The 22,253-nt window shown below is 43.1% G+C and overlaps 1 protein-coding gene across 4 annotated transcripts in view; it reads left to right on the forward strand.

Moving 5' to 3' along the window:
- Window positions 1–11,547: 11,547 nt before the first annotated feature.
- ABCA1 (ATP binding cassette subfamily A member 1) overlaps window positions 11,548–22,253 on the forward strand; it is a 151,150-nt gene continuing 140,444 nt past the window's right edge. For 2 of the 4 annotated variants that reach the window (XM_077475189.1, XM_077475188.1), the window contains exon 1: window positions 11,550–11,716. The gene's annotated coding sequence lies outside the window, so the exon portion shown is untranslated. Of the gene's footprint in view, window positions 11,717–22,253 lie in introns of all 4 variants that reach the window. The other 2 variants (XM_077475186.1, XM_077475187.1) reach the window with 2 other exon arrangements.

Genomic DNA, 22,253 nt, shown 5'->3' on the forward strand with positions numbered 1-22,253 from the left:
CCTCTATGCTGGAGAGCCTGAGATAAAAAAAAATGAAATTGATCTCAGGCTTTCCAGCAAAAAAAAACTGAATGGAAGCTCCAACCTGACTTAAGCCTCATGCACACGATTGGATTTTCCGACAGGAATTGTGTGATGGCAGGTGGTTGGTGGAAAATCCGACCGTTCGTACGCTCCATCGAACAAATGTCTGATTTTCCGAGGGTGTGTAAATAAGTCCATCGGACAAAAGTCCAAAGTACAAACACGCATACTCGGAAGCAAGGATGAGCTGGAAGCGATATGTCTACTAGTGTTTGTAATGGAGAATTAACATTTGTGACGTGGGAAATTATGAAATCTCAAAATGCAGTGCACAATTTTCCTCTTCTTTACAATGAGATCATAATGAAGCTGCTTTGCTGGTGATACTGATGGAGTTCTGGCAAACAAATTTTCAAAGGCGTTTTTTTCTAGCGATATTAATAAGAAGAAGAATAATATTATTATGCTTTATTTATTTATTTTTTGGGCACGTTACCAAAACACCATTATCCCGTAGTTTTTAAGATCAAAGATACAACTATGTTGGTGTCCCTTGTCAATTTTACATTGTATTTTTTTAAATGTAACTGCCTACTCCCAAACTGTCATTTGAAGTAAAACACATAGCCAACTATTATTCTCCACAATTTTTTTATTGTACATTAAAAAAAAAAAAAAAAAAAATAGACATGCTATCTGCCAATAGTGCATTCTATGCATCCAAAAATATAGAAAATATAACAAATCAAATCATTATTATTCAACCAAAAGATAAAATAAAAGCCTCATGCATGTATGCTGCTTCTTAATATAGGGGGTCGACAATGCCAAGAGTTGATGAAAGCAGGGGTCCATCATCCGAAGATAATTCAGAAAATCTTCTGGATTATTCTCCTGGAGCTCCCGCAGCAAAGGCATATGACATAATTGGTCACGATTAATAAAGCAACCAATTTTTGGTCAAAGAACTCCTGTTCCTGGATTGGGCTTGGGTCAAAGCAATAACTCCAATGCCAATAATAAATAACACATTATCTCCTCCGATTCCGCAACATGTCTGGTGGATGAACAGCCGCTCAGAAACTAACTGAAAAGCACGAAATTAAAAGCGCAAACTAAAAAGCACGAATCAACACTCACCAAACTTATACTACCACGAAATTAGCAGGAGCCCGTCCAAAGGGTGGCGCTAAAGAGCTGAAAAAACACGTAGTACGTCACTACGTTTGTGTTTGTTGACTGACAATTCCTTGCCGTTTGTATGCAAGACAAAATCCAGGCACACACCTTCAGACAAAAGTCAGAGGATTTGTCTGCAGAAAATCTGATCATGTGTATGAGGCTTAACATTTACATCTGCCAGCACCGGAAGTGACAATATGACATTGCTTCCTGCCTCTGAGGGTCATATGGATGGCCAGGGACCATCTAGTCCAGGAGAAATCAATGGGTTAATTGTGTACCTGACAAGTGTAATGTGTAATGCTTTTACTCACAGATCTCAGTATGTGATTAAACACAGCTAGTCAGCAGGTTTCCGCAGAAAACATTGGCTGAAATCTTCTGCCAAACTCGTGCTGTGTTCAATCACAGTACAGGGCAGCAGGGGGCACGTGCATGCGCTCCCCAAACCCAGAAGCAAGCTAGCAACATATGTTTATTATTTACTGTGAGCGGTTAGCAGGAGGGTAAGGTATAATGGCATTAGAACCACTTTAAAGTCTTTATAATCTTCTGAAATTCTGCAACACTTTTTTTTAGAAGCAGCTTTTGACAGATTGGTGAACCTCTTCCCATCCTTACTTCTGAGACACTCTTAAGCCCCTTTCACAAGGGACAGATCAGTAATGATCCGCCCCGTGATGATCCGCTTACTCAGCGGGGATCGCTCCGCTGTCCCCACTGAGCCGGCGGATAACAAGGCAGTGCAGGGATCGCCCTGTCAGCTCTCCGCTCTCCTCTATGGGGGATCGGATGAGCACGGACAATAGCGGAGGCGGACGATATGTTCATCAGCAGATACCCGCTATCCCATATGAATGCATGTATGTCCGTATTTCATCCACAAACGGATGGATGAAATACGGACATAATGTCCGCATGTGTGAAAGGGGCCTTACTCACTAAGATGCTTTTTTTCGACCCAATCGTGTTACTGACCTGTTGCCAATTAATCTAATTAGTTGCAAAATGCTCTTACAGCTCTTCCTTGTTAGTACTAATTACTTTTTGTTGCCCTGTCCCAACTTTTTTGGGGTGTGTTGCTGCCATCAATTTCAAAATTACCTTATTTTTTTTCTTAAAGCCCAACTCCAGGCAAATGTTTTTGTTTACCCTTGTGCACCCCCCCCCCCCTTTGCATGGGTCAACTGCTTGTCATTTCTAGGGGTGAGCACACCTGATCTGCAGATCCTTCGGAGAAATGCGCTTCCCCGTGGTCCAGCCAAACTGTTCCTGTCTATGGAGCATGCTTTGGTCATGCTGATGTAAGGAACAGTCCATAACCAAGGCTGAACTGGAGGCTTATACCCACCCTAGCTGGAGCTCAGGGGGGGGGGGGCAGGGCCAGACAGGCAGATATGAAACCAAATAGGGTTTTATATATATGTATATATATATATATATATATATATATATATATATATATATATATATATATATATATATATAAGCAAATTCCAGTTAAAAGTGTTAAAATTGGGCCATCATCAAGGGGCATACCAGGAACGTGGGGGGGGGGGACTCCAGAGACCACCTTCCGCAGAAAGAATGGGGGGGTTACTGATATAAGGGGGAAACCTTTATATCGGTACCCCCTTATATTATTGCATTCACTCCCCCTTTCATCAGTGACCCCTCAGACTTGCCTGGCGGCACTGTCACTGACCTCCTCTCAGGTGCACTGTGCAGGGCTCAGTTAGAAGGCTCCAGGTTGGTGGCTCTGGTTTTATCCTATAGTCTCCTCTCCACAGTCCACACACATCTGACTTCTCCCATGACCCCCATCCTAGTGGCACTCTCACTCTTAACCACTACAATACAGGGCACTTTCACCCCCTTCCTTCCCAGCCCAATTTTCAGCTTTCAGCGCTCTAGCGCTTTCAGTGACAATTGCGCGGTCATGCTACACTGTACCCAAATGAAATTGTTATAATTTTGTTCGCACAAATAGAGCTTTATTTTGGTGTTATTTATTCACGACTCCGTTTTTTTTTTTTGCGATTTAAGCGCAAAAATAGCGGAAATTTGGAAAAAAAACAATATTTTCTTTTTTCTATTTGAAAAGAAATCCAATAAAATCAAATGTTGTCATAAATTTAAGCCAAAATGTATTCTGCTACATGTTTTTGGTAAAAAAAATTCCGTTAAGTGTATAATAATTGGTTTGTGTGATCACGGACATATGTACGCAAATGATCATGTACATATGTGTGCAGGTGATCACGTACATATGTGTGCAGATAATCATTGGGACATGTGATTTTAGTGGGACATATGTGGGGGACATGTGTTTTTATTATTTGGGGACATGTATGTTTTGGGGACATGTGTGTTTTGGGGACATATGTGGGGACTGTGTTTGTACTGTGTGGTGTGTTGTGTGTTTACACTACACTGATGATCAGTGAGTAAAAAGCTGTAAAAAGCAGCCCATACTCACTGATCATCAGCCGGCTGCAGCGTTCTGCTCTCCTCTCCTCAGCGTTGACTTCCATGTGAGGAGAGGAGAGCCGATTGCCTAGCAACTGGCTGTTTGTTTACATCACATGACGGCCGTGATTGGACACGGCCGTCATGTGATCAGGAGGGCCAATCACAGAGCCCTCCTGCCGATCTGAGATGTGCCGTGTCCGGGTGACACGAGCACATCGGGATCGCGCCGCTGCGCGGGCACGCGCGCGCGCGATCCCGCTACTCCTGAAGGACGTTCCTGAACGTCCTATCAGGAGTAGACGGCTCCCACCCGGCCGTATATATGCATTGGCCGGGTGGGAAGTGGTTAAATCCTCTCCAGACTCCCCCTCAGAGACTGCAGACACGATATAAGACAAGAGATGGTCAGAGGTTGCGGACATGATACAAGTGATATATAAAAAACTGTAGTTTGATCTGCGTAGTGGAACTAATGCAGTACAGGGACAGTGAAGGTCTTATACCGTCTATATTAGTGATAGAAAATCAGCCGGAACTGCTGCCCCTACTTACTACCACCAGAAGGTGGAGCCAAAAATAGAAAAAAGGGGTAATGGGGTAGGTCTTGGCACTGCTCCTTATGGCTGGTGATAGTGTATTATGTCCTCTGTGAATGATAATCTTGTATGAGGGAGAAACCCCAAGATTAATTAAGTAGACTCCCTTGGGCAAAGCCAATGGCACTGGGACTATATGTTTCTTTTTCCTACTCCACCCTGTAGTGAAATGTACTCTGACCTGAAAGTATTCTTATTTTTATGTGTTTGTAGCTCAGCCTATACTTGACTATTATCCATATGATCTTCTAAAACATTTCCCTTATTTAGGCCTAATGCTGGCAACAAATGCTTCTTTATTTAAAAAAGAAAAAGAAAAACTTTTTATGAAATTAACCTGTGTTAGAGCCTCTGGAGTTTTTTTATTGTGAAATAAATATAGTGATAAATATGAAAATGATTTCCTATGTTTGGGTGCAACCTTTGTGCTAATTGAGTGATTTGTATTTCTAAGTATCTCCAGATAAGTCATGTGATCCTGAAAGTGCAGTTCTATGCGTTTTGTCATCATAAGTCGACTGGAACGTCAAGGCGACGTCTGATGCCGAAATGCTTAGAACGGCATTGCGTCACTTCCGGTTTTCGATGATACAGTGTGTATGCTTGATTTCACTTGTATATATTTCATGGAAATGTGAGTAGATTATTTGTTATAGTAAATTTTGAATTTAAAACAAAACTATACTATGGGCATTCCCTTCTCTTCTATGTGGTGAATAAATTAGATCAATACAAAATAGTGCCATTATATTGAAGCCCAGGAGCCTCTGAATGCTACACAGTGGCACATACTCTGAACCCGCAACACCCCTGGAGGGGTAAGAAGTTCCAGTGAGTGCACTGGCAATAGGAGCACGGATCACATTACCACGCACCTTTCATATGAGAAGGAATTCTCCCCAAGAAGCTGTTTTTGGTCATGGGACCATTCTTAAAGCACTAAGTCACTTTTGCTTGTTTATTATTTTGAGCACCAGTCACTTTTTGTATATGGCATATATATATAGTGGTAAGCACTAGTTGTGTTTTTACATGGAGGCACGGAGTCACTTTGTTCATTATATCATAGCACTAGTCACTTTGTATGTATGAAGATAGAATTGTAAAGGTGATTTATACAGACCTACACTAGTTTATCTCCCGTGTACTTATGCACATGAGAAGTTGATGGCAGCAGTTTAATTAATTATCCACGGTTGCAATCATATATATTCTTTACAACGTTTGCTAAATTTTTTAATTTTGGTTCTGGCACTTTCAGGATCACCTGGTTTATCTGGAGATATTTAGAAGTACAAATCACTCAATTAGCACAAAGGTTGCACCCAAACATAGGAAATAATTTTAATATTTACCACTATATTTATTTCACAATAAAAAACTCCAGAGGCTCTAACACAGGTTAATTTCATAAAATGTTTTTCTTTTTTTAAATAAAGAAGCATTTGTTGCCAACATTAGGCCTAAATAAGGGAAATGTTTTAGATCATATGGATAATAGTCAAGTATAGGCTGAGCTTCAAACACATAAAAATAAGAATACTTTCAGGTCAGAGTACATTTCACCACAGGATGGAGTAGGAAAAAGACTCATATAGTCCCAGTGCTATTGGCTTTGTCCAAGGGATTCTACTTAATTAATCTTGGGGTTTCTCCCTCATACAAGATTATCATTCACAGAGGACATAATACACTATCATCAGCGATAAAGAGCAGCATCAAGACCTACCACATTACCCCTTTTTTCTATGATACAAGTGATGTTTAGGGACTGAGGACAGACTAGAAGAGATGGATATAGACTGAGGACATGATACAAGAGATGGATAGAGACTGAGAACATGATACAAGAGATGGTCAGAGGCTGCGGACATGACACAAGAGATGGCTAGAGACTGAGGACATGACACCAGAGATGGGTAGAAACTGAGGACAGGATACAAGAGATGGGTAGAGACTGAGGACAGGATACAAGGAATGGGTAGAGGCTGAGGACAGGATACAAGAGATGGGTAGAGACTGAGGACATGACACCAGAGATGGGTAGAGACTGAGAACATGATACAAGAGATGGTCAGGGGCTGCGGACATGATACAAGAGATGGTTAGAGGCTGCAGGCATGATACAGTAGATGTCAGAGGTTGCAGACATGATACAGGAGGTGTCAGAGGCTGCGGGTATGGTACAGGAGATGGTTAGAGACTGAGGACAACATACTAAAGATGGTCAGAGACTGCAGACATGGTACAAGAGATGGCCAGAGACTGCAGGCATTATACAAGAGATCAATGCAGCCTCATCAGCGCCCATCAAATGCAGCCTGCCTGTGCCCATCAAAACAGCCTCGCCATGACAATCAATGCAGCTTTGCCGTGCCCATCAATGCAGTCTTGCCGTACCCATCAAAGCAGCCTCGCTGTGCTTATCAATGCAGCCTCTCTATGCCCATCATTGCAGCCTCACTGTACCCTCCAATGCAGCCTCACTCTGCCCACCAATGCAGCCTCACTGTGCCCACCAATGCAGCTTTACTGTGCCCACCAATGTAGTTTCTCTGTGCCCATGAATGCAGCCTCACTGTGCCCACCAATTGCATCCTTTGTGCCCACCAATTGCAGCCTATGTGTGCCCGCACCACTGCAGCATCTGCATGCCCACCAATTGCAGCCTCTCTGTGCCCACCAATTGCAGCCTATGTGTGCCCACCACTGCAGCCTCACGCTGCTCATCAATGCAGTCTCACCATGCCCACCAATGCAGCCTCCCTGTGCCCACCAATGCAGCCTCACTTCATTGCAGTCTCACTGTGTGCAATCCAGCCTCACTGTGCCCACCAATGCAGCCTCTCTGTGCCCACCAAAGCAGCCTCGCTGTACCCACCAATGCAGCTTCTCTGTGCCCCATGAATGCTGCCTCACTTTGCCTACCAATTGCAGCCTCTGTGTGCCCACCACTGCAGCCTGTGCCCACCAATTGTAGCCTCTCTGTGCCCACCAATTGCAGCCTCTGTGTGCCCACTAATTGCAGCCTCTGTGTGCCCACTAATTGCAGCCTCTGTGCCCACCAATGCAGCCTCGCTGTGCCCACCAATGCAGCTTCTCTGTGCCCATGAATGCAGCCTCACAGTTCCCACCAATGCAGCCTCACAGTGCCCACCAATGCAGCTTCTCTGTGCCCATGAATGCAGCCTCACTTTTCCCACCAATTGCAGCCTCTCTGTGCCCACCACTGCAGCGTCTGTGCTCACCAATTGCAGCCTCTCTGTGCCCACCAATTGCAGCCTCTGTGCCCACCAATGCAGCCTCGCTGTGCCCACCAATGCAGCTTCTCTGTGTCCATGAATGCAGCCTCACTTTGCCCACCAATTGCAGCCTCTGTGTGCCCAACACTGCACCCTGTGCCCACCAATTGCAGCCTATCTGTGCCCACCAACTGCAACCTCTCTGTGCCCGCCAGTTGCAGCCTCTCTGTCCACCAATTGCAGCCTCTCTGTCCCCGCGAATTGCAGCCTCTCTGTCCACCAATTGCAGCCTCTGTGCCCACAAATTGTAGCCTCTGTGGCCACCAATTGCAGCCTCTGTGCCCAATTGCAGCCTCTGTGTCCACAAATTTCAGCCTCTGTGCCCACCAATTGCAGCCTATGTGTGCCCACCACTGCAGCCTTTGTGTGCCCACCACTGCAGCCTCACCATGCCCATCAATGCAGCCTCACTGTGCCCACCAATGCAGCCTCACTGTGACCATCATTGCACGCTCACTGTGCCCATGAATGCAGTCTCACTGTGCCCACCAGTTCAGCCTCCCTGTGCCCACCAATGCAGCCTACCTGTGCCCATCAATGTAGCTTCATGGTGCTCATCAATCCAGCCTCACTGTGCCCACCAATGCCGCCTCTCTGTGTCCATCATTGCAGCCTCACTGTGCCCACCAATGCAGCCTCACTGTGCCCACCAATGCAGCCTCTCTGTGCCCACCAATGCAGCATCGCTGTGCCCACCAATGCAGCTGCACTTCATTGCAGCCTCACTGTGCCCATCAATCCAGCCTCTCTGTGCCCACCAATGCAGCCTTGCTGTGCCCACCAATGCAGCCTCACTTTGCCCATGAATGCAGCCTCACTTTGCCCACCAATTGCAGCCTCTGTGTGCCCACCACTGTAGCCTCTGTGCCCACCAATTGCAGCCTCTCTGTGCCCACCAATTTCAGCCTCTCTGCCCACCAATTGCAGCCTCTGTGCCCACTGTCAGCCTCAGATTTTCTGGATAACAGCGCTCTCCTCCCTCTGTTCTCCGGCATTCGTATATCACGGAGTTGGGTCTGTGTGCAAGGTCCCACCCCCCTAGACCGGCTCATGTGATAGGAGGAACACTGATTCAATCTACTATCACACAAGCCAGTCTAGGGGGGCTCTGTGATATACGAGCACCGGAGGACAGAGGGGAGCAGAGCACTGCAGTCGCCATTCAAAGCGGCCCCAAGGCAGGAGGCCCGGGGGGGGGGGTGGCAGGGAATGGTCTTGTGGGGGGAGGATCGGCAGGTCAGGTAAGTATATCTCTGCTGTCCTCTCCCCTACAAAACTAACAGTTGACTCTTGCAATGCAGGCACAGCCTCACTGCATGGGCAACAAAAAAAAAATGCCCAGAGTTCTGCTTTAAAATGGTACATTTTCTCAGTTTAAACATTTGATATGTTTTCTATTTTCTATTGTGAATAAAATATGGGTTTACAGTATGAGATTTATAAATAATATATATTTTTTTGGAATTGGGGTTTAATTTACACTCACTGGCCACTTTATTGAGTACATCTGTTCAACTGCTTGGTAACACAATTTGTTACTATTCTGATGCTCAGTTTGAACTTCAGCAAGTCGTCTTCGCCACGTGCAGCAACTCAATGCATTTAGGCATCTAGACGTGGCGAAGACGACTTGCTGAAGTTCAAACTGAGCATCATAATAGGGAATAGGGAAAAAGGGGTATTTAAGTGACTTTGAACGTGTCATGGTTGTTGGTGTCAGACAGGCTGGTCTGATTATTTTAAAAACTGCTGATCTACTGGAATTTTCACGTGCAACCATCTCAAGGGTCTACAGAGAATGGTCTGAAAATAGAAAATATCCAGTGAGTGGAGGATGTGTGGACAATAATGCCTTTTGATGTCAGAGGTTAGAGGCGAATGGGCAGACTGGTTGGAGATGATAGTAAGGCAACAATAACTCAATTAATAACTCCTTACAACCAAAGTATGCAGAATACCATCTCTGAATGTACAACACATCGAACCCTGAAGCGGGTGGGCTACAGTAGCAGAAGACCACACTGGGTGCCACTCCTGTCAGCTAAGAAAAGGAAATTGAGACTACAATTCACGCAGGCTCACCAAAATTGGACAATAAAACATTTGAAAAATGTTGCCTGGTCTGATGAGTCTCGATTTCTGCTGTGACATTCAGATGGTAGAGTCAGAATTTGGCGTAAACAATGTGAAAACAGGGATCCATCCTGCCTTGTATCAATACTTCAGGCTGGTGGTGGTGGTCTAATGGAGTGGGTGATATTTTCTTGGCACACTTTGGGACACTTAGTATCAATTAAGCATTGTTTAAATGCCACAGCCTACCTGAGTATTGTTGCTGACCATGTCCATCCCTTTATGACTACAGTGTACCCAACTTCTGATGGCTACTTTCAGCAGGATAATGCACCATGTCACAAAGCTCAAATCATCTCACCATTGGTTTCTTGAACATGACAATGAGATCACTGTACTCCAATGGTCTCCACAGTCACCAGATCTCCATCCAATAGAGCACCTTTGGGATGTGGTGGAAAGGGAGATTGTCATTATGGATGTGCAGCCAACAAATCTTCAGGAACTGCGTGATTCTATCAGTCACTATGGAACAAAATCTCTGAGGAATGTTTCCAACACCTTGTTAAATCTATGCCACGAAGAATTAAAGCAGTTCTGAAGCCTACCTTCCAACTTTTTGAGATGGGAAGGAGGGACACCTATCAGCAAAAGTAGGCAGGCATAGGACACACCCCTTGCCACACCCCCTTAAAGGAGAATTGTACAAAAAAACAAGATTGGTTAAACCCACAAGTCCTTTTTTTTTTTTTATTACTACTATTCCTTTATATTGGCTTTTGGAATTTACAAATGTAGCAATTTAGAAATCAGATGAAATATTTAGCGCTGGAAAACACTTTTTCATAGATAAAAAGTGCATTTTATATACATCTATATAGATCAGACCAAATTGAGGGACGAATGAGGAGGAAAGAGGGACAGAAGGACATTGCTCCAAATTAGAGACGGTGACTCGAAATCAGGGACAATCCCTCGAAATCAGAGACAGTCCCTTAAAATCAGGCACAGTCCCTCAAAATCGGAGACGGTCCCTTGAAATCAGAGAGACGGTCCCTCGAAATCAGAGACGGCCCCTTGAAATCAGAGAGACGGTCCCTCGAAATCAGAGACGGTCCCTCGAAATCAGGGATGGTCCCTCAAAATCAGAGACGGTCCCTCAAAATCAGGGACGGTCCCTTGAAAATCAGGGACGGTCCCTCGAAATCAGGGACGGCCCCTCGAAATCAGGGACAGTTGGGAGCTATGTCTGAAGGCAAAAGGGGGGGTCCAACCCGTTACTAGCAAGCTGTACCTAATAAAGTGAGTGTATCTTCGGTCACACATAAAAACATGGGTATAAAAAAGCGCATGATCAGCAATATATGATTGCAGTGTAATCCTATAGTTTCTTCTACAGCCCTTACAATGTATGCCTGAAGAGCTTCACAAAAGGTGACGTCATTTGTTATTGAACAGCGAAGTCCTATAGAGGAGGAGCATGACACAGAACACGAATCGCATTCCTACATTAGACAGGACGACCTCACTAGCAGCAAACTGTAAAGAATAGAATCTAGAATCCTCTATAGATTATCCTCTGTTAATTAAATATCCGTGCTTAACGAATGAATGAAGTGTGGGGGAAAAATGGAGTCTTCTTCCGAGCAAAAACAAGCTGAGCTCCCCCTCATATAGGAGCCCTGGAGTGGATTGCCCTTTTAAGAGGCGGGGCCTGTCTTTAAGAGGCGGGGCCTGTCTACACGTGCTGGCAGCCCAGCGCTGAGCCATATAAACAGACTTGAGCAGGACAGCTGTGACCGATAGTAACCCCTGGTGTACTGCACAGCCTACTATCTATAAAAGGAACTCCGGGTTAAAAAACCACTGCCTGCCTTTTTTTTTCTTGTCGGAGGCAGAGAAGGGGAGGGGAGGGGGATAGTGTGCAGAGGGGAGACTGACAAACATATAGGATCCCAACACACCGAGGAGAGAGCATCTCAGGAGCTTTGTCCGGACTGGAGAGACTCGGGACTCCTCTATACAAGGATCTCATGAGCTCACCCACGATCGGAACCCACTAACAAGGTAAGTCGCCCTGATTTTCCAACTCATCCAAGCCATGGCACATCTCCAGGATTTCTTAGAAGAAGAAGAAGATTGCATTTACGGAGAGGGATTTATAAATCATTGATGGTTCTTTCTTCTTCTTCTGCTCCCCATCTGTCGCTTGTTTTGTGTCTATGGTTACTGAGTGACACCTGCCAGATGTCACCTTGTATGGTCTGATTGTGATGTCCAGCAGGTCTGTGACCCGGCCAAGGTCATCAGATGGGCGAAGGATGTGCCAGCTTGGCTATCTGGTGAGGTTTTGTGTGTGTGATGGGAAGGCGATGGTTCCTCAGCCATCTCCCAACTTGTCTTCTCTATTCTGTCCTTATGGTGGCCATACAAGCTTTGATAAACAATCGATTTCTTTTTTTTAATGATCAGATTGATAGTCAATAACACAATCAATGGATATGTCGCTCACAAGAAATCAGAATTTGTTCAATAGTTGGATGATACTAAGTTATCAAGGTTTTTCATCACTTGACCTCATAATTTGGTCGAAATGACCAATTGATTCAATATGTTCGGTCATTTTTTACCTTGTCTGATCACCTTAATTTGATAAAAAAAAAATGATGTAAACTGAGTTTAAATCAATCGGAAAGGGAATTTTAGCTGTTTGGTCTTTGATTCAGTTGTTTTGATCGATTTGAACATCTACGGGATAATAAAATAGAAGCGTTCAAGGCCACCATTCGATTTGGAAAAAGGACATCTTGAAGAACAAGGAGATGGGACTCTGGACTCACTCGGTGTCTTTTTGTTTGCTTGTAGCCTGGCTTCGGATCTAAGAATTGACCCCAATAGCTAATCTTTCTTCTTCATTCTCCCAGGCCTCTCAAACAGAAAGACTCCCCTATTTTCATACTTCTTCAACAATAGATGGCAATTATATAAGCTACCGAGCAAGCTGAGATACTTTATTGTTTACAATGAAGAGCAATATTTTGTTTGGCATCTATTTAGTCTAACCAGCAACAGCATACATATGCAAAACACAATACTGTACAATACTTTTGCAATATTATGCAAAAAAAAAAAGTAATCAAATCAACTGTAAAATATCACATAGAAGAATAAACATTGCACTACACCACTTCTTTTATTTGTCACAATAATAACAATCTATGGATTGAACAAACTATCTACAAGAGCAAACTGTTTGTTTATCAAAGCTGTAGACCAGCCATCCTCAGCCTGGGTGCCGTGAAAGCCTAGGGTTCCTTCAGAGGTTGCTAGGGGTTCCTTGAGCTGGGGCTGATTGACCTCCTATCTGATGGTGCCTGCATAGTTCTGGGGTCAACACCACTTGGCCAAGCCATCAGTATGACAACACATTTTCTAGCTGTCTGTAAGGTTGGCATTCTGGCCAGTACTGTAGGCACCATTATTTCCACTGACCTCCATTAATAGGGGCTTTTTTCCCATTGACAACCACTGTAAGGGGGCATTCTTTCTACTGACCTCCAATGTAAAGGGGACATTCTTCCCACTGGGTATCGATGTAAGGGGCATTTTTCTAAAGGACCACCAATGAAGGGGCATTGTTTTCACTGACCACCAATGTAAGGGACATATTTTCTATTGACCACCACTATATAAGACATTCTTTTCACTGACCACCACTATAAGGGGCATTCTTTCCACTGGCCACCACTATAAGGGGCATTTTTTCCACTGGCCACAACTATAAGGGGCATTTTCACACTGACCACCACTATAAGCTGCATTGTTCCCACTAACCACCACTATAAGGGGTATTCTTCCTACTGACCACCATTATAAAATATATTTTTTACACTGACTATCAAGGACATTCTTCTCACTGACCACCCCATTATAACAGACATTCTTCCCACTGACCATCGCTATAAGGTGCATTTTCCCCACTGACCACCATTATAACAGGCATTCTTAGCACTGACCACTGCTATAACGGATATTATCCGCACTGACCACCACTATTAGGGACATTCTTCCCACTGATCACCCTTATAAGGTGCATTTTTCCTATGGACCACCAATATAAGGGACATTCTTTCCACTGACCACCACTATAAGGGGGCATTTTTTCCCACTGACCACCAATGTAAACAGGGTAGTCTTCCCACTGACCACCAATGTAAACAGGGTAGTCTTCCCACTGACCACCAATGTAAACAGGGTAGTCTTCCAACTGACCACCAATGTAAACAGGATAGTCTTCCCACTGACCACCAATGTAAACAGGACAGTCTTCCCACTAACCACCAATGTAAACAGGGCAGTCTTCCCACTGACCACCAATGTAAGGGCCATTTTTTCTATTGGCCACACTATAGAGGACATTCTTCCCACTGACCACCACTATAATGGGCATTCTTCCCAATGATCACTGCTCTAAGGAGCATTCCTTCCACTGACCACCAATATAAGGGGCATTCTTTCCACTGATCACCTTGGGGATATTTTGTTCCCACTGACCACCACAGTAGGGCACAATCTTCTCACTCGCCACCACTATAAGGGGGCATTTTTTCCACTGGCCACCAATGTAAACAGGGCAATCTTCCCACTGACGACCCATGTAAGGGGTATTTTTTTCCCTGTATCCCCAATCAATTTATTTTAGCAGAGATCTGAAATGATTTCTCCTCTAGTGTACGAAGGTTCAGAACGGCTGCTGTAGACATATTTTGTTACAAGGTTACACAATCTCCCCCTCCCATACTTCATACAAGCTACAGATGTTAGTGATTTGTATATCACGCAGCTACACTGTATAGCATACATGCATGTTAAGAATCTTCCAGTGCCATAGAACTACTGTCTAGGGACTGCTGGGATTTGTAGTTTCACAGCGGCTCTGTTTCTGTTTTAGTTGGTTATCCTGAAAAATGCCATTATGCTTATTACATAAACACTGATTTGTGGTTAGACATTATTCATATCTTCTGTGATCCCCAATCATTCATCTGCAGCTCCTGCGATTAAGGGCCACTTCCCACATAAGCCAGGCGTTGGAGCTGTAGAGAGAGGGAGATGGCCGAACAATGACCGACAGTAACCTTTTAGTACAGTACATGACAGATTGAGGAAAAAGGGGGACATTCTTCATTTGGGGAACTGAATCTGTACACGGGGAACAATCTGCATAACACTGTCTGGTCATATGAGTGAGTAAACATGCAAGCACCCAATAGGAAGAAGAAAAGCGATAATGCAGATTCCATTTTGCATACATAGATCAGTAACAAAGCAAGGAACAATGTGATGTACTGAAAATGCCATATACATTGGCTCTTATTTAGATTAGGATTTTTTTGCATATCCTTTTTTGTTTAAAAAAACAAACAAAAAAACCCAGTATAGGGCAGCTGTCATTTCAGCTGTATTATTACTTCAATGGGAAATTACAGGATTTAATTACTCAGAATAATGTAAAAGTTCTTCTTAGCAGCATAAATGCCGAGGCTGCAATTATTTCCTCTGCCCCGAGCAAGTGTTTTTTTTTTTTGTGCTTGACCCTTAACGATACATTAAGTTATGGCAAAGCACCAAGATTGCAGAATGAGATCCTAACAAAATGTGTCTGCATTGAAACTGCATATGGATCTTAATTTGCTTTCGAAAAAACTCCACTTTAAATACCTTACCTGGGGAAAAAATGTAATAAAAAATGTAATTTTGCCTTGCACGTGAGTGTATAATTAAGGCAAACACAGGTTCAATTTGCTGTTACCATTCAATACTCCCTCTTCAGAGCTTTGTATTGTGGTACAACGCAATTTACCATGCGTTATTAGAACATGCAAACATTTTGTCAATTGCATTGCAGTGCCTTTCATTTAAAATGGTATCAACAATGCACCCTCACAGCAACGCAACACAATGTACATCAGGCATATGCAATTAGCGGATGTCCAGCTGTTGCAGAACTATATGTCCCATGATGCATAGCGAGACTCTGACAGCCACAAACATGACACCCAGAGGCAAAAGCATGATGGGACTTGTAGTTTTGCAACAGCTGGAGGTCCGCTAATTGCATAAACCTTATGTACATGTTGTGTGTTTTGGTACAGTGTTAAATAAAAAAAATAAGAAAGTTTTGTTTTTTTGAGTGATCGCCATGCGTTGACAGCCCATTCAAATGGTAAGCAGCCACACACCTGTCCTACGATCCAGCGATGATGTCCTTACCCCAGCTGTTCTCCCTTCCTGTCATCTATCTTTTGCACCTGGATGTTAACTGGGTACCTGACTGGGACAGCTTGCCGCTTCACCACTAGGTGCCCATTATGCATGTGCGAGTGGCACTGCGCCTTGTGAATGGTCCTGTAGTCTTCTGGGTCCTGCCCCGTGTCCCAAAAGACTGCAGGGAGGGAGTGGGAGGCGAACTTTCACTTCTGATTGCCTAGGCCAGGGATATGTAATTAGAGGACCTTCCAGATGTTGCAGAACTACAAGTCCCATGAGGCATAGCAAGCCTCTGACAGCCACAAGCATGACATCCAGACGCAGAGGCATAATGGAACATGTCTTTTTGAAACAGCTGGAGGTCTGCTAATTGCATATCCCTGGCCTAGGCGATTGGAGCAGAAGTGGGACCCACTCCACAAAAGTGCCATTTCTTCACCAGGACTAGGGGAGGTGGCCTTAAAGCAAAACTTTCTCTTTTAGGTGGAGCTCCGCTTCAAAGTGATTCTAAAGCCTTAAAGTTTTTTTAGCTTCTGTGCTGCAGGACCTCCCCCCCCCCCTTTATTCTTACCTGAGCCCGATCCAGAGATATGGATGAGATGTCCTCACTGGGCAGATTAATAGCACCCGGAGCCATCAATAAATTGCTCTGACAAGGGAGCAGGGGGCAGGGCGAGCTGCCCGGTCTGTCAGTGGATGCAGACAAGGTGGCTCAGGAGGGAGACCATATGGGTACCCCCATGGAAAGTGGCTTTCCACAGGGTAACTGCTGAATAGGAGGAGCCTGGAGTGCTGGCAGGGGATCCCAGTAGAGGATGATTGGAGCTGCTCTGTGCAAAACTTGCACAGAGCAGGTAAGTATGACTTGTTTGTTATTTTAATAAAAAAAAATAAAAAACAGAAGGTTTAATGTCACATTATAAGGGTTGACAACATACAGATTAACATACAAAATACTGCATCTTGAGCTTGCAGAAATCATTCCTTCTTAAAATTACTAGTATGTTCCTTTTTTATTTAGTGTTTTAACTAAATGACTAACCAAACAAAAAATTGCACAATACCACATAGATGTGGCTTTTACATGCATTGAATTGGGCAGCCCATTAATTTGAATGTTTTGCCCAACACACAGAAATCACACTCAGGCTGGATTTACACCTATGCATTTTTAGTGCATTTTGCAGATTTTCACTACAGAACGTGTTCCATAGGAAACCATGTTAAATGGACTGTAGTGCAAATCTGCAAAATGCACTAAAACAACATAGGTGTGAATCCAGCCTAAAGAAGTGCATGTATCCTTTTTTTTTTTTTTTTTTTTAATGCATTGCACCAAAACACATGGTAATAAGTTACTATGTGATGTGGTATGCTAAAACACATATGCGTTAGTAAGAAGATTGAATGTTACTACAGTGCATCTACAATAAAAATGTTTTTGGGAGCTTTGTTAACAGGTGCAGTTTTTACATGCATTCCCATATCGCAAAGATGTGAACAGGGAATTAATGACCAAATGCTTGATATTTTATTGAGAATAAAGAATTGGTTAAACATTTCCAAATTTCCCATTACGCTTTCATACTAGACTCTCAAAACTGTCCTTTGTGATGTATATTATGCACTGGCAGGTAGCACTAAACTCCTATGCAGGGGTGGACTGACAACTCATGGGGTCCCCGGGCAAAAGGAGAAGATTATGGGGCCCCTGGGCAATAGGAGATTATGGGGCCCCCAGGCAATAGATTATGGGGCCACACAGTATACACAGACACACACAATATACACACAAAGTGTACACACACAGAATACACATGCACACACTGAAAAGGTACTGAAGAGGCGGGGCAGCTATAATCTTGGGATTTTTTTTAAAAACACAGATTTTTACATATTGTCCATGGCAACTCTGATGGGGCACCTTAGGGGCATGGGGCCCTCGGCAGTGCCCGAGTGCCTGAATGGTCAGTCCGCCCCTGCTCCTATGTGCATATGTGTATAGTTGCCTCTAAGTGACGTCTGTAATATGTCAGGAGTCATTCATTTTATTTATTCATTTCTAACATACAGTTTGGGAGCAACTCATCTCTGTGCAAGTTTTTATTTTTCTTGATGTTGGTGTTCATGAAAGCCTCTTTGAAGGAGTGATTGGTGCTTGTCAGCCAACATATCTATTGCATCAGTTAAATTTGATTGGAATGTTAATGTTAAACATATGCTTTAAAGATTTTATGTTTTTTGCGAACTTATGTGTAATTGGAATAATCCACAGAAAAGGGTCGATGGAGTTTGTAGGAGAGAAAAGGGGAAAAACATGCACAGCATAGAACTATCACATAGAAAGAATGTGCAACCCATTGTTGAGCTAATATGTACAGAGCCAATAACACAAAGGATGTTTTTCAGAATGAGAGGAAACCCTGGATGTTGCTGGAATTCTTGATATTTCTCTGACTTATAACTTTTTAAAACCATTATCTGAACTCACTTTCCTTAATAGATTTAGCAATTTCTGAACAATTGTGGGAATGCATTTGCAGTATTTGTTTCTATGTGCTAGATAACTGAGTGCTTACATTGGACTGATTATGACTATTAGGCCTAAAAGCATCCTTTTATGCTTATTTTATCACACGTGATCTCTGGCAGAAGGCCTGATGTGTGGAGGCACTTGCATTGCAGCAGTCAAGAGGGAAGGGTTACTGTGTCTAGAATCATCCATGTGCAAATAAAGAACAAATCTTGCAGCTGCTGTCTGATTAAAGAGTTATGGTACAGATGGGATAACGACCATGATCGGACAATGACCATGCCTGCTAGTTTATACAGTCATCATATGTCCATCGATTGGGCCATTGTTTTGCCATTGGTTTGTGTCACATAGCAGTCAAGTGATAATTTTGATTATATTCTGAATTTCCAGACTGCGTGGGGTAACTATACAAACAAATAGCACTATCCAACATAATTCAATATCCACCTATTGCAAACTTTACATCGATAGGCCACAGTTATTATTTGGAATGGTGGATGGAAGACAGATCTGTAGAACATACAATTTGGCATTTGCAGTTGGTCAGTGTGTGAAAAACACCACATTATTGCACGTTTATTGGCAGTCATTACATACCTATTGTACTGTAGGTGTTAGAAGTACAGAACATTCAGCAGCAACAACTGTCCTTATTTTTAATTAAGCACTTGTATAATAAATGCACATTTGAATACAGCTTTAATTATTTATGGTTTTTAACATTAACGGCAGTTAGATGTTTTCATATTCCGAATTCTGAAAAAGAAAGAAGAAGCTTTAAAGAGACTGATATCTACCTTTTTTTTTTTTGAAGTGGGTGTAAACCCCCAAAAAAAATAAAAAATAATAATTAAGGCTTGCCCCGTGTACAGTATAGAATCTATTTACATATCTCATGCAGGAGCCTGAGAGAGGCATTCTGTGTACTTCAGATCCCCTCTCCTTTTTTCTCCAGCTCTTATGCCCCGTACACACGAGCGGACTTTTCGACATCCAAACTCCGACGGACTGAGTCCGGCGGACTATCCGATCGTGTGTGGGCTGCAACGGACTTTAGCGAAGCTAAAGTCTGACGGACTTTAGAAATGAAGCATGCTTTAAATTTTCCCGACGGAACTCCGCCGGACCCGGTCCCCTTTGAAAAATCCGCTCGTGTGTGTGCTACTCCGACGGACTAAAACCGACGCTAGGGCAGCTATTGGCTACTGTCTAGGAACTTCCTACGTCGAATCCAGTCGTACGTCATCACGTTCGACTCCGTCGGAGTTTGGTGTGATGGTGTGTGGTCAAGTCCGTTCGGTCGAAAAGTCCGCCAGAACTCCGGCGGAACTCCGCTAGAACTCCGTCGGAAGTCTGTCAGACTTAATCCCTCTCGTGTGTACGGGGCATTACAGGATTGGCAGCTCTACACCTCAGCATGAGTGGGCATGCTGAAGTCATGTGGTGACTTTTCTGGGTTTTGAATGGATTGATCATAGCAGAAGTCCAGTGTAAGAAATACACAGGAGAAAATGCATGTTGACAAGGGGAGTGTAGAGGTGGGCGGGCATCGCGACTCCATCCACCGAGCTCTGGACAACAGACCCACCCACAGAATCTGCAGTTTTTCGGGTCTCATAACAGACAGGGGGTTTACATCCACTTTAAGATAATGAATACATTTATTAAAGTCAAACTGATACTAAGACTGTAGTTAAAAAAAATGTTGGTTCTAGTTTCCATTCACAATTCACAATTCCTAAAGTTGTTATATCCTTGCCCAATAACTTGGCCACCTTAAAGATCCATTTATGTACCTGGGACTGGGTCTTTTTATTAAACACAGGCAGAACCATAGCACAAAAATTACTTTAAGGCATATCTGTGGTACACGTTTAATTGTGTTATGGTGTTATGATGAGTTGAGTACTATTGAGGACTAAAGTCGGCCATAAACGGTTCGAATCTTGGATGGTTCAGCAGGGACCGGCTGAAATTCGAACCATGCATGGGCAGGCTGAATGTACACAAACTGATCGATCAAGGAGAACACAATGGCTCAGCCCCCATCAACACCAAATCCCCCTATTTGCTTATTTGCCTATTCTGTTCAGGTGCTTTAAATAGCCTTGTAGGATTTTGTATGTGTGCACTATAATCTTTTTTGTTTTGTTTTTTGTCCCCCTATCAACACTGACTCCGTCTATTGATGGTTTGGAGTACATTTTATTTGGGTTTAACCACTTTATTGTTAATCTTCCTACGTCCCTGTACATAAACTGCTATGGAGTTGTTACAATTTCAAAAATCTATTAAGTCAATGTGGGTGTCCAAAGGCACCCAAATTATTTCAGGAGACAGGTATCCTAATTTTTTTATTGTTTTACAGCAAGCAAGCTTTTAACTTTTAGGACACACTAGAGCCTTAGTTCAAGCCTTCTAGTGTTTTCTCATGATTATTTTAACATGTTTTCCATGCCCTCGTAAAGGGGGAGTCCTTTCCTCTGAAACTTGTTGGTTATATCTGATGCCCCTAACCAATAACATTTTAAACGTTTTGAAATGAACATTTGTATTAGGTGCTCCTTACTACAAATCCAAAAGCTGACCATCTGTTGAGCGATAATGTTCATCATGATCAGGGAGGTAGCAACATAAGACCTGAACCAGGAACACTATCCTCAGAGATTTACCTAATCCAATGGGATTAATATCTATCAGAACCAATCCTTATTTTTCATCAGTCCAGTGCTATCAGATGATTCTGAGTACAAGTTGGGTGATGCAGCAGGACACTGATCCTAAGCATCTAAGCAAATGCACCACAGACTGGCTTCAGAAAAATAAAATGCGCCTTTTAAAGTGGCCCAGACAGATCCCAGACAATAATCCTATAGAAATGCTGTGGAATGACCCTAAGATAGCCATTGACAATGGATATCCTACAAATATATATGAGATGAAGCAGTTTTGTAAAGAGGAATGGTCAAAAATTCATCCTAAATGTGGTGCAGGTCTGAGACAGTTACCAAAAGCACATTACTGCCAGAGGAGGTTCAACCAGCTATTAAATCCAAGGCTTCACTTACTTTTTCATCCAGCACTGTGAATGTTTAATGGCTGTGTTCAATAAAGACATAAGAAATTTGAATTTTTGTGTGTTTTCAGCTTAAAGTGGTTCTGCACCAAAAAAAAAAAAAAATATTAAAAGCCAGCAGCTACTAATATTGCAGCTGCTGACTTTTAATAAAATCACAATTACGTGTCCCAGGGTCCAGCGATGTTGGCGGCAGATGACGAGCGATCTAAATGTGGCAGAGGAGGGGGGGGATCTAAAGTGGAACTTCCCCTTTTGGGGGAAACTTTAATGGACGGTAAAGGCCAACTCTACCAAAAACAGATATTGTAGTTTTTTGTGGCAGTTAGTAAACTAGATACTAGCTTTTTATATCTATAGGGCAACCTATTGCAGAGTTGCTCTAAAATAGACTTGCCTTAATAAGAAATAATTTGTCAATAATTGCAGCTAAATTGTGATCTTGTTGTTGAATAAAATGTCACTGTGATGAAGTTTCTATAATAGAATTCTAAGTGTTGGAAGGGAAGATTCATACTTTTCTACTCAAAACTGAAATAATAGTTTGTTTAAAGTGGTTGTAAACCCTGTTACATCACCTTTTACTTACAGGTAAGCCTAAAACAAGGCTTACCTGTAGGTACCTTGAATATCTCCTAAACTTGCACAGTTTAGGTCATATTCAGTATGTGCGCTGCTGCTGACGTCATCGGCGCATACGCACTGAAGAAACGAGCTGTAAC

Source organism: Lithobates pipiens, unplaced genomic scaffold (genome assembly GCF_037356315.1).
Source record: "Lithobates pipiens isolate NorthernLeopardFrog02 unplaced genomic scaffold, aLitPip1_a1.2 Scaffold_13, whole genome shotgun sequence".
Lineage (NCBI taxonomy): Eukaryota > Metazoa > Chordata > Amphibia > Anura > Ranidae > Lithobates > Lithobates pipiens.